Raw genomic sequence first — 12,593 nt, 5'->3', positions numbered from 1 at the left:
GAGATCTTCCCAATCTGTCCTGGATTCGTCTCCATCCTTGTGACGGCACCACAATAAGCGGAGTTTCTCCCCAGTTCTAGCCCCGAGGTCCCCAAGGGAGCATTTTAAAGGCATAGAACCTCTGTAGGTGCCCTTGGAAAGAAGGCCGTTAGTAGGTGGGGGGTGGGGTGGGGTGGGTGGGATGACGTGGCAGGGGCCAAGCTGAGCACAGAGAAGGGAGAGGGCGGGGTACCTCAGTGCCCGAGCGGAGCCAGGGTGGGGCACAGGCTGCCTGCCAAGTCAGGAGCCTCCCTCCATTCCATGCTTAAATGTCAAACCAAGCCCACCCCTTCGGGGCTAAAATCTGTTTATTCTTGGCTGAGGAAGATTTTAGGTTTTTCAAAAAAGAGTGAGGAAATGAGAAATCATAAGAAAATCCTAAAGGTCTTATTAAATGACATTCAAATTCTTCTGTCAACATGGAAAGCACCAGAAACACACAGATTTTTTGAAATATCCCCCCAACAGCACAAACACGTTTTTAAATTACCAGAAAGAGTTTGTGTTTGTTTGTTTACAGAAGTGGCCTTTAAAACATTAACTGATAAAAGAAAAAAAAATAGCAAGTTCATTTTCAAGGTTGACTCAAGACACATCTCATCCCAACTTTCTCACCAAATCAAGAAAACACACCAGGAAGGGGCTCCAGGCCTTTTCTAAGGACAAGAGAGTTTTTAAGAGAGTAAGACCTATTTTTCTTCTCTTTATTTTTTCTTTTATTTTTGGATTTTTAATAAACTTTTTAATTTTTCATTTTAGAATAGTTTCAGATTTATTTTCCTCCTTCTAATATCCCGCATTACTATTTCAAAGAAAATCAAGTATTGATTTATCAACTCTGATGAAGGGTATCTAAGAACCACCAACAGGGCTAACTATGAGGAAACCTGGATTTCAAGGAAAAGCTTAGTCTGACACAAGATACCAGCTGCAAGATTCATATGGATGTTTGTGGCTTCTGAGTCAGTTGAAGCTAAACTCTGGGTGTTTTTATAGCTCAGAGTTGATACAAAAATATTCCTGAGCTTTCAGCACTTTATGATTGACCAGAAGAACCTCTCCAGTTTCAGTTCACAGCTCTGCTGGGTTACCGTGCTGTTACGGATAGGCCCAGAGAGGCAGAGAAGCTAAAGCAACACTGGAAAAGGGCAGAGCTCGGACTAAAATACGGGTTTTCTAGGTCCAAGCCCAGCTGTCACACCCCCAGGTGCTGAAGGGGTCAGGAGACAAGAAAAGAAACCAAATGGAAAGAAAAGCACATGGTCTAGTAGAGACATTCTCCTAAGCCATCAGCAGTGAGCACTTCCGCACTAGAAACACAAATCCCTCTTTGAGATGCTGTGTCTCCAGCATTTCCGAACATGGATCCTGCAGAACCAACTGGTTTCCCTTCTAGGTCCTCCTCAGCTAAGCCAAGGACAAGCCTCACTGTTTCCCAGAGCTGGTTCCCCACCCAGGGGACCATGAATGCACTGAAACATACGAGTCTCAAGACAGAGATGTGAGCCACGCTTTCAACCCACTGACCAGGCCCACGTAAGACGATGAAAGACACGATACCCGCTTGGTGCTTGTGACCCCCAGCTGTGTGTACAGACCAGCGCTTCTCAAATCCGGGGGTCTTGAGAATCTGAGGACGTGAGTTCTGATTCGGTAGGTCTTGAAGAAGACTTGAAACACTGCCTTCCTAACAAGCTCCCAGGTGCTATTGCCAGCCCAAGAACTGCACAGTGAGGGGAAGATGGTCAGACCTAGAAGGACCATTGAGAGCATCCTTCTCAGTGCTCTTCAAACTGGGCTCCTGGGAACTTCTAACGATGTATTTTGAGGGGATGATTTGAAAGACCAGAAGGAAACCAAGAACCCCTCTGTATCCCAGGATTAATCAGAATGACTCTGCTTCTCTGTTATAGAAAGTGCAATTCTTTACAAGATTTCATGTGATATAAGTGCTTCTGCTTTATAAATTCGAGATCTACTGCTTTACTCTGACTGCCTCACTTACCAGAAGAGGAGTTTGAGAATAAGAGAGGATAAGTGACTCATACAAGATGACACAGCAAATCGCTGGCCCAAGCCAAATCGGAGCCCTGGTCTCTTCTTCCCCACCCTACTCTGGCTCTCTTTGAAGGAAGACTTTTTTTTTTTTAAAGCCATAACTCAGTGGTTTCTCCTCTTTCTCCTGGGTTTACCAAAGTAAACCCAGCAGAATCCCACAGTGTTCTGGCTCTCAAAGCAAAGAGTCCCATCTCTCCCCACCAAAGCCTGGCTCTTTGGAGTTGCCCTGCCATCTATACCTGACAAGTCAGGGCAGCCAGTGGAGGAGGGAAGCAGCTTACTGGAGCAAGGTAAAAGTAAGGAGCGTTCCCAGAGGCAAGATGGGGGCTGGCTGTGGAATCATTCCACAGATGGGCAGGCAAGTGCCTGCAAGACCTCAGAATTCCTGGTCTCCAAGGAGGGGCCCGGTTGACTCACCAGGGCACTTACAGACAGCTTACTTCAAGCTGATTTGCAGCAGGCATGCTAGGGCAGCAGCCGGCCACAGCTGAAAAGGAAAGTCTGTCATGGGCAGGAGCAAAGCGGGAGCTGGAGGAAGTGCATGGAGGCAGGAGGGATAGTCCCCTACAAAAATCTGTGACACTCAGGCCAGCAAGCTTGGGTCAGGGGGTGATTCAAGAAGACATGGTCCCTGGCTCCAAGAATGTGCAATCTGGCGAGGTTGTGAAGAGGTGAAAGAACAGCGTGAAACACCTGGACAACAATACAAGGCAACATGGAATTAAAAGCCAGACGGAAGGGTTCAGAATGTTATGGCCACAGCAGGTTGGTGCCAAAGAGATCACCATGGGTGGGAGCAGCTGAGGAAAAAAAAAAATCCATTATGAAGGCCATTCAGCAGCATAGATGAAGGGTAGAATAAAACAGGAGGAGAGAAATAAGTCAGGGATGCTGGTTCATGGGGTCAGAAGAACCGTGGGTGCTGTACGCAGCATCTATAGGGGCACAGCATGAATACCTCTTTAAGAAAGCAAGGGAGGGCATGGTTGGCTTGGAATCAGAGTCCCAGCGAAACCAAGACCGATACAGTCTAGTCTAGACCAATTCAAGTCTGCCTCTCCATTTCCACAGGGTTTTCCTAATTTCTAAATTGTTGGGTAAGTCCAAGAGCTCTGTAGGATACAGGCAACAGAAGAAATGCCAAGCTCCAGTTCTAGTGGTCCTGAGCCAAGTTCAAAGTCACGTGTCAAAAGAAAGGTCAATATCCATGCACTGTCTCTGGCTCTGGCTAAAGCCGCCCTCCTCGAAGACTTGGATATGCTCAAGGAACAGAATCGGATTAGCCCTAAGAAGGACATCAACCCCAGAGATTCAGAGTGACTAAATGGTATGCTGGAAACCACTCGGTTATGAAAGAGAAATCCATCACCTCCTTCCTCCTTACTCCTATCTTTGGTCTGACCCCAACTAAAGAGCGAGTCTCGTTAAAATCTCATCCCTGACTCACACAGTCTTCCCACATCTAACATTTCTGAGGTAGGTAAGTGTGAGTGAAACCCAAAGACGCATTGCTCAGTCTCTAAACCTAAGGATGGAATTGCAAAGCCTTCTATTTGCTACCTCAGCACCTCATCACCCACCTCCAGGGCACCATCTTCAGACCCCGACACTGTGTTCCACCAAAACGACTCAGCAGCCCAGCATTCTTCAAGCTCATTGGGAGTCCCAAGGATTGTAAATAAAAATCATGGAATCTGATCCCTTGACCTTTGTCTCTCTCTGGTGCGTTCTAGGGTCATAACCTTCCTCCTGTCCCTCAGAAACCTGATTTGGATTCTTTCTGAAGTCTATCTTCAACCTTTTGAGGAGTTAAGTTATACATTAATAGTCATCTAAGACTGTTGCTGCTGAAGGGAACCTTAAGAGTTTGTCTTTCTACCTCCATCACTTGACATATGAGAAAACTAAGATCCACAGATGTGGAGAGATTTGTCCAGGGTCACACAGATCCTTGAGAGCAAGTGTGGGGCTGGAATCCTGGTCTTGTAACTCCCAGACCTCAGGGAGTTTGAATCACTTTATAGGAAGGTGGCGTTATTGCCCAAGACCCTACCTGGCCTCCACTTAACCATATCTTTGGGGCCATTTGCAAGTGAAGACACATGTCTGATGGCCACATGTCCCAGGGATCTCGGTGGTGAGAGGGAGAAGAGCCTGGGTCAGCTATTTGATATCATTTTTACTTCACTTTAAGACACAGCCAGAGAGGCTGAGTTAAGGTGCTGACCTAGATGACACACCTTTATTGCATAGTCACCTCAAAAAGGAAGGTAAGGCAATCTGCATCATTAAAGAGTGAACTGGCAGAGCTTTAATCGTGTGATTAATTCAGATCCACTCCCTGATGCTTCTTTTCAGACACTCAAACCACTCATTGTCTGCAACCGTTTTCTCAAGCCCCGAGCAACAGAAATCCCACGCTCACTCCATCCTCGATTCTGCTGGAAAGAATCTGTGTGGGTCTGGCAGGCTGTCTCCAGTGAAATGAGCCCTCGGCTAAGAGCCCAGGACACCTGAGTTTACTTGTTATTCGCTGAGTAACCTTGAGCAAGTGGGTTTGCCTCTCTCTGCCTTTCACCTGCGTGGGAGAGTTAAGGCAGAGGCAGAGAAGTAAACAAGACAAACTTCCCAGATGCCTTTCAGCGCAAGGAAGTCTGTGACATTGGCTGATAGCAATAGCCTTCTCTGTTTCCATTTAGGGCAGAATGAGAGCATGGGAAACTAATATTTACTGACCATTCACCATGTGCCAAGGATTACGCTGGAGCTCACACCTGTGACATGGCATCAGGTAAGTCCCAGATGTGGAAACAGTGATCAGAAATGTAAAGTTGTTCACCCAAAGTAGCATAGTTAATGAACAAGGAAGGGGGAGGGGGGTTTAACAAGTTTCTCCAACCCGAAAGACCTTATTTTTGGCATTACATCACACTGCCTTCAATAAAAGATGATTTCATGTTACTGAGAGATGGAGGGGTGGGGTGGATGCAAATTGAGAGAGGGACCTCAGAGACCCAAGGATACAAATCATTCAAAAGCCATCAGTCAAGAAGGTTAAATGAGTGATGAGGACTGGAGGGTGAGTGGTAATCTCATTGCCTTCCTGAAAGGACCTGAGATTCAGTTCCGTTCAGTCGCTCAGTCGTGTCCGACTCTTTGCGACCCCATGAACTGCAGCACACCAGGCCTCCCTGTCCATCACCAACTCCTGGAATCCACCCAAACCCATGTCCACTGAGTCGGTGATGCCATCCAACCCTCTCATCCTCTGTCGTCCCCTTCTCCTCCTGCCCTCAAAGTATAGTAAACAAGGGCTTCCAGCCCAAAATGGACAGATTTTTTCTTTTTTCAGGAGAAGCTGAAATGTGGAATTTTATGTGAAACCACCTTATTTATATCTGTAGCCCTAACCCATTCCCAGGTTCAACCCACAGACTCCAGTTTATAAATTCTGGACGTTGAGAATAAACTTCACCACAGGAGTGAGAAAGACTGAATCATTTCACTTTGGGACCTTATAAAGCCTCATGTCTGATTTCCTTTTCAGAGAAAGTGAATCTTCTGGAATGTTCAGAGCTAGGATACAAGGGCGCTGTGATTCAACCAACCCCACTAAATCCCTTGGGCTCATACCAGCGATTGCTTTCTCCCTTGGGGAGTCGAGGGGAGCCATATACGCCACTAAAACCAATACGAGTACCCTTTTTTTCTAATAAGCAACAAATTATTTGAGGAGGACTTGGTTGAAAACTAGTTCTACCCCTATGGTTAAATCCAATTATACCATAATTACAGGGAGTCTGCACACATCAGAGCTTAGCTGGAAAAGAATAGGAACACCGCAGGTCTTCAAAACACTGGCCGGAGGTAAGCCTGTAATTTCACCTACCGTCGACCTGGCAGAACCTTCATGGGAAAGAAGACACACTTAGCTCTTGACTCTCCGTCAGAGGAAACCCAGCGGGTGCCCCTTGGCCCCTGTGTGGCATTGGCTCTCACAGCTCAGAAAAGACAGGAGCAGGGAAGCGTCTCTATTTCCTTTTAAACTGGCTGAGGAATAAGAATAAGACACGTATCTTCAGGCCCAAACAGAAAGAAGCGCTAGGCCTACGCAGAAATAGGAAAAATCTCATTGTTAAATCATTACCATTCCCTACTTTTATTATGTTTTTTTCTTGTGATGGAGATGAAGCGGACCCTTAAAGACACAAAGAAATAAAGGATAAATAAATAAATACATCTACAAGGAAAACCTTTGGAAGGGCCTCTTCTTCACTGCAAAAAGTCCATTTACATGTTCACTTTCATTCTCACATGGACCCCCCGCCAGCCGTCCTCACATTTAAGGGAAATGTTAAACTGCTGTCCTGGCTACAACATGATCAAGAGGAAGAAGAGCTTTACGGTAGCTTAGAGGGTCTGACACGGGCACTATAACAGCAGCACATTTTGTTCATAATATTCTTCTGCTGCACGTGCGCGGACGTGTGTCGCTGTTGAAACCTTTTCTGCAGCCTTCACACACACCCCAGGCTTCACTCTGAAGGGAACTTCTAGCTGAGTACCCACGGGGTGGGGGCTGGGGTGGATATGCTCAGGACTTTGCTGAGGACAAGGTTGACTCTGTAGAAGTAATACCATGCTATAATTCCTCCCTAATCCCCACCTCATTTTTATCACAAAAGACGTGACTGAGAGGAAGGGACGTTTTAGTCAATTCATCACGCAGACGGTAAACCCTGACACCGTGCAGGGCACTGAGCTGGGTTCTGTGGGGAAGAGGAAAATGACATCGAAAATGTTCCCTACGAAAATGTGCTGGGAAGAGTAACGGCAAAAGCCCTGGCCCCAGGTCAGGAAAAATCCCTTCTCAAATCTCAATCCTCACACTTCCCAGTTAGGTTACCTCATACGGCCTGCTAAACCTCAGTTTCCATATCTGCACGATGTCTGTGCCGTGTGGACTATACAGGCCTGGCATAGTTATCATAAGAGAGCTATTCGTGGAGGGAAGAGTGTGATCAAAAGCACAGAGCTAAACAAACAGACGTATGGACGGCCTCCTCTGGAAACAGGAAGCAGCCCAGGGGAACCAGAGCTTGGCCCTGAAGGGGGCCCTCCCATCCCTGCCCCAACGTGCTGAGCGTTACTGAGGAGAAACCAGGCTGGGAAGCCGGCCTTGGGGAAGTAACACGGAGAACCAGTGAAGGGGGAAAGATGGGGTCAGGGATGGGCTGGGAAACCTTGACACCAGCGCCCAGGAGGACCCTGATTTGCAGCGAGGTGTCGGTCCTCCCACTGCAGCTGATTTCAAGCAACCAACACAGGTAACAGCCAGATGGGAAACTACTTCCTGAAATGCTAACAACTGGCTCTTACAGCTGCGGTGTATCTCTAGGTTGAGTTGAAAACTGGGGAAGTCCCCCAGGTCCTCCTCATCCAACACGGAACCAGAAACAGGGCCCACCTAGCAATTTCCTGAGTCCATACCACTCTGCCTTTTAATGCTTGGGGACCTCAGGTGTGATAAACACTCTTAATGATTCTGAAGTCCTTCATGGTTTCAGGGAAATATTCCCAGGCCTTTCCAGGCGTCACTCTTACGTCCTCGTTACAGGGCAGGAAACAAGAGTGACCTGTGACTTGGGTAAATTGCACAATTAGCAATGAATGGAGTCTGACCCCTCTGCCCACCTCAGAGCACCTGAGACCTGGTTCAGCCCACTTCAGTAAGAATGGATCCTTCTACAGCTCCTCCCCGTCCTGCGCTTCAAATGAAGCTGAATAGACTTAGGTCATCCATTCTCCTAGCCTTTGAAAAGTGAATCCCCTGGTTCCCAGTGCAGTTTGGGCCCTCTTCTTCTTCATCGCCCCCTCATCCGCCACCCCCCCAACCCAGTGTCATAAACCCTGAACTGCTCACATGCTTCTCTCCACCGGGAAGGCACTGCAATCTCATCACCTCCACCCAATTTGCTTCAGTCCTGCCGCGTGTTCCTGCTTATTAAATTGTAGGATTATCCCCCTCCACTGCAGCGACAGGGCTCCCAGACTGGTTTATTGCTCTATTGCTCAGAACTGCTGAACTCAGCACCGGCGTGGGCTTCTCCAGCACTCGGCACGATAGATGAGCTGGCACTCGCCAGCGTCGGGTGAGAGCTGAGACCTGTGCTCTGAGCCCCCAAACGACTCCCCAGCCTGAAGGGTTGGTCTCTTAATTGTCTCATCTAAGAGCTGAGACCCAGACTTGGCTCACCACGCCCTCGAACAACCCAGCGAGGGTTGGAACCTTTCACAGAAAAGTTTTGCCGCTGTCCAATCCTCCCCTCTTTTTCTACCTCCTTCATTTTGCCCACCTAATTGCCTTTCTGTGACTAGTACGTAAACCAGGCTAAAATGCCATGATGTTATTAATTAGCTGCAGGTACCTGTGTGCACACACACACTTATGCACGCACACACTTATGCACGCACCAACCCTTCCCAGTGCTGAGCTAAGCATTCTAGAGGCCTCAGGTCTGCCTATCTCCATTTACCAGCTCACCAGTCAGTTTCTCCCCATTAAAATTTGCCCCTCTTCTGCCAATCTTCCCTCTTTATTTAGCAGATTCTAACTGGCATCTCATGAAACGTACAAAAACACGCACTGAGGCAGCCAGCGGAGATTGCCAAATTTGATTACCTGTGTCGATCCATCTCGCTGAGGTGCTGATGAAGTTTAACTTAGATCTTTTTTCCTCCTCTACAGGGTGGGCTCTTTCAATCCCCTCCCACCCTTCACTCCAGACCCCCCGGGTAGTAAACCTGCTGTCTGGGCAGTGACCCAGGGTACAGCTTGCATTTTTTCATCTTTTACTTTAGGAGGAAGGCAACCTGCCCACGCCTGCTCAGCTCTGCCACCCCGAGGAGTCCCCACACCAAATCCTCTCTTTTCTCCGGTTGGCACATGTCCTCTTGCATTTCTGAGCTCATCGGGGTGGCATCTCTCGGTGACGTCCTCCTGATCTGCTAGGCAGGGACAGAGGCTCCTCTCTCTTGGCCGCTACTGGCTAATGCAGGGGCTCCGTCCGTGCCCCTCCCTCCTGTAGCTCAGATCACCATGCTGGCTCCCTCACTGCACTGGAAAGCCTCTGTGTCCCAGGGCTGAATCTGAGTCATCCATCTATCTCCAGCATCTGATGGAGTATCTGGCACATAGTAGGTGCACAATAAAGGTTGGGTGAAGATCTCAGTTAACAAATGGCACCTGTCTCTCCTCTGGTCTTCAAACCCTCTAATTCTCCAAATGGTGAGGGTCAGGAGTCAAGGACAGAGGAAGATGCAAGCTCTCTCTAGCTCAGTGTTTTTGAATTCCCCTCTTGGTGTCCAGGGGCTTCTCAGGTCGTGCAGTGGTAAAGAATCCACTTGCCAACACAGGAGATGCAAGAGACTCAGGTTCGATCCCTGGGTGGAGAAGATCCCCTGGAGAAGGAAATGACAACCCACTCCAGTACTCTTGCCTGCAGAATTCCATGGATGGAAGAGCCTAGAGGGCGACAGTTCACAGGGTCGCACAGATCAGACGTGACTGAGCATGCACCGCGCTGGGTATTGAATAACCTGAACCGCTTTAGCTTATCCAAGCCTATTCTATTAAGAACGCTCCCCCACCCCTCTGCTGTCCTCAAGTAGTATTCAGATGTTGACAGAGTAAAATAAAATCTCCAACAAGCATTCTCCAGGGAAATGGAATTTCCCCCAACCCACAAAACCTCCAGGCAAGTTGCAGAGATGTTTAGGGGAGCAGATAACTGCAGGAAGTGCCCAGAGTGGTTGCTGTGCTATGCTGTGCTTAGTCACTCAGTCGTATCCGACTCTTTGTGACCCCAAGGACTGTAGCCCGCCAGGCTTCTCTATCCATGGGATTCTCCAGGCAAGAATCCTGGAGTGGGTTGCCATGCCCTCCTCCAAGGGATCTTCCTAACCCAGGGATTGAACCCAGGTCTCCTGCGTTGCAGGCAGATTCTTTACTGCCTGAGCCACCAGGGAGACAAGGACTTGGCTCTCACCTGCTCTAATGTCCCCTGGGCCCCCTCTTCTGCCCAGTATGGGCACAGGGGCAGGCATCAAAGTCAAGCCTCTCACCTGAAGGACTAGATTAGGCCCTGGGAGGGAGGGGTCTGGGAGAGGAGACCCACAAAAGACAGGCTTCACCCACTGTCCAATCTCTGGAGAACACACCCACCTCCAGAATGAGGGCCCTCCAGCCCAGAAATGGAAGAGTAGACAGCAAGCTGTCAGAGCCCCCAGAGCAGGAAAAGAGCTGGTCCGGAAACTCTGGGACCATACTGGAGTGAAATCCAATACGGTTCTGATCCATACTGGAGTGAAATGGGGGCAGGTGGGTGGGGGAGGGGTGTTAGCTCCGGACCCCAAGTCTCCCATTCAGAGCTCTCCACTACCTTCACCCAGTCAACAAATGTTCACTGAGGACTTACCCCAAGCCAGGAACTTCTACGCGCTGGCTTCCCTTTCTTTTAAGAGGTTCATGATCTCAAGAGAGAGAAAGGCAAGAAATCAATACCCATAAAGTGACGTGTTACAGAGGCGTGCACCAGGTCACAAGATCGTGTGTGCAGAGTGGGGATGTGGCCTTAGGAAACAGCCAGCATACTAAGGGCTGGCTAGTGAACAGCAACCCCAGACTACACTCCTAGGGACACACCACTGGCACGAGGCAAGTCAACTACGGGGATACAACGAAGTGGGAGGGAAAGGCATTCACCATGGCAGAAAGAGGCCTCGACATGATTTACGGACTTGGGTTTAGCCCTTTGGCTCCGCCTGTTCAGACAGGTGTTCTGTACCTCCCAGTGGTGTATGCAGAAAGCGTGCCTCATCCTCCACTTTGGGGTGAGACTTCACCCTCTTCCGGGGGCTACACTGACTCCAGATCCATCTGGTTTCCTTTGCTGCCTGCCTGTGCCCTCTGCGGTCTGTTTCTGAGAAGGTACTTCTATGAGGAACTGCTGATAGGAAAAAAACGCAACCCCTCATCCTATCCCGTGAGACCGCTAAGAACAAACATAAACCCCTTTTACATGGCGTTATCTTCAGGTGTTTGAAAACAGCAATCATATCCCTCCCTCCACTCCCCAGCCATCAATTCCCCGGACTAAATAGCCCCTTCTCTTAATCCTTTCTCAGAGTGAAGTGACCTATTTTCAAGTCCACTCACCATTCTGATCACTTTTTTCTCACTTTCAGACTTGTGTGGACCCTTCTTAATATGTGAAACCACAATCAAACCTAATAAACCAAGTATAATCTGAGCACTACTGAGCAGAGTAGAAATATCACCTCCCTCATTTTCCAGCTCGTATTTCTAATAATACAACCAAAGATAGAGCTTGCTCTTTGGGCAGCCACAACATTAGGACAACGTTGAGTCCCACAAAGTGAAAGTGTTAGTTGCTCAGTTGTGTCTGACTCTTTGCAATCCCATGGACTGCAGTCCACTAGGCTCCTCTGTCCATGGGATTTTTCAGACAAGAATACTGGAGTGGGTTGCCATTCCCTTCTCCAGGGGATCTTCCGGACCCAGGGATCAAACCCAGTCTCCTGTGTTGCAGGCAGATTCTTTACCGTCTGAGCCACTAGGGAAGCCCCAGCTTATCATAAACTCAAATCCTAAGTTTTGTTTTCTATGTTGCTGCTAAGTCATACTTCTCTACCCTACATTTGTGCAGTTACTTTCTGGGCCAAAGTATAGAACCAGGCAGAAGCAGGTGAGTTAGCCTGTTTTCCTCTGGACTTTGGGCCCTGAGAAACCTCTCAGGGAGCCTTCCTCCTGGTTCCTCATGACGTGGGGCAGAGCTGGAGCCCCAGAATAAGTGGAAAGCTGGTAACAAAGACTCCAGTCTGCAGGAAGTCCAAGGGGCACTTAGACACAGGGCTGGAGGTCAGAGCAGAGGCAAAGGTGCTGAGTTTCCAGGACCCAGAGAGGCATGTGGGGACCAAGGTCCTCCGCAGCAGACCAGGCTTGGCTCAGCGTGGGGACGGGAGAAGGAGTCGGGATCGGTCCAACCAAACTGTGCGGCTCAGCTGGAGAAAGTGAGCAAACACCGTTAGAACAGCCAGCCCCTGAGTTCAGAGGAGAGCCCCATGCTCTGAGCTCAGCAACTCTGCCATCCCATTCCCTTCTCAATCTGCCCACCAAGACTCTTGGGCAGGCAGGCAGGGCAGCCCTTGAAAGGGTCTGAGGAAAGCCTCTTACAGACGCGGAACTAGACACGTGGGGGAGGGAGATAGCGCGGGGCTTTTGCCTCTCAAGGTGACTCTGGAGGAAAAAGCCAGACCCAGGAGCGGGGGACAGGAGGCTTCCCACAAAGCCACCCTGAGGTGCTTCTCACCACCTTGTTGCCCATCACACAAACCAGTGTCCAGCCAGTCCACAGAGCATCCTCTACACCCTCATGAATCAAGCTGAGGCGAAGGCAGATACTACTACTGCTGCT

At 49.0% G+C, this 12,593-nt stretch overlaps 1 long non-coding RNA gene across 1 annotated transcript in view; it reads right to left on the bottom strand.

Moving 5' to 3' along the window:
• Positions 1 to 10,635, bottom strand: part of LOC104974530 (uncharacterized) — a 38,389-nt gene extending 27,754 nt beyond the window's left edge. The window contains exons 1-2 of the long non-coding RNA XR_009490926.1: positions 10,575 to 10,635; positions 8,780 to 9,622 (exon numbers count right to left, since the gene is read on the bottom strand). This is a non-coding gene — a long non-coding RNA (uncharacterized lncRNA). The remainder of the gene's footprint in view (positions 1 to 8,779; positions 9,623 to 10,574) is intronic.
• Positions 10,636 to 12,593: the final 1,958 nt, after the last annotated feature.

Source organism: Bos taurus, chromosome 16 (genome assembly GCF_002263795.3).
Source record: "Bos taurus isolate L1 Dominette 01449 registration number 42190680 breed Hereford chromosome 16, ARS-UCD2.0, whole genome shotgun sequence".
Classification (NCBI taxonomy): Eukaryota; Metazoa; Chordata; class Mammalia; order Artiodactyla; family Bovidae; genus Bos; species Bos taurus.
Note: the sequence above shows the minus strand (reverse complement) of the source record. Positions and strands in the feature narration are given on the sequence as shown.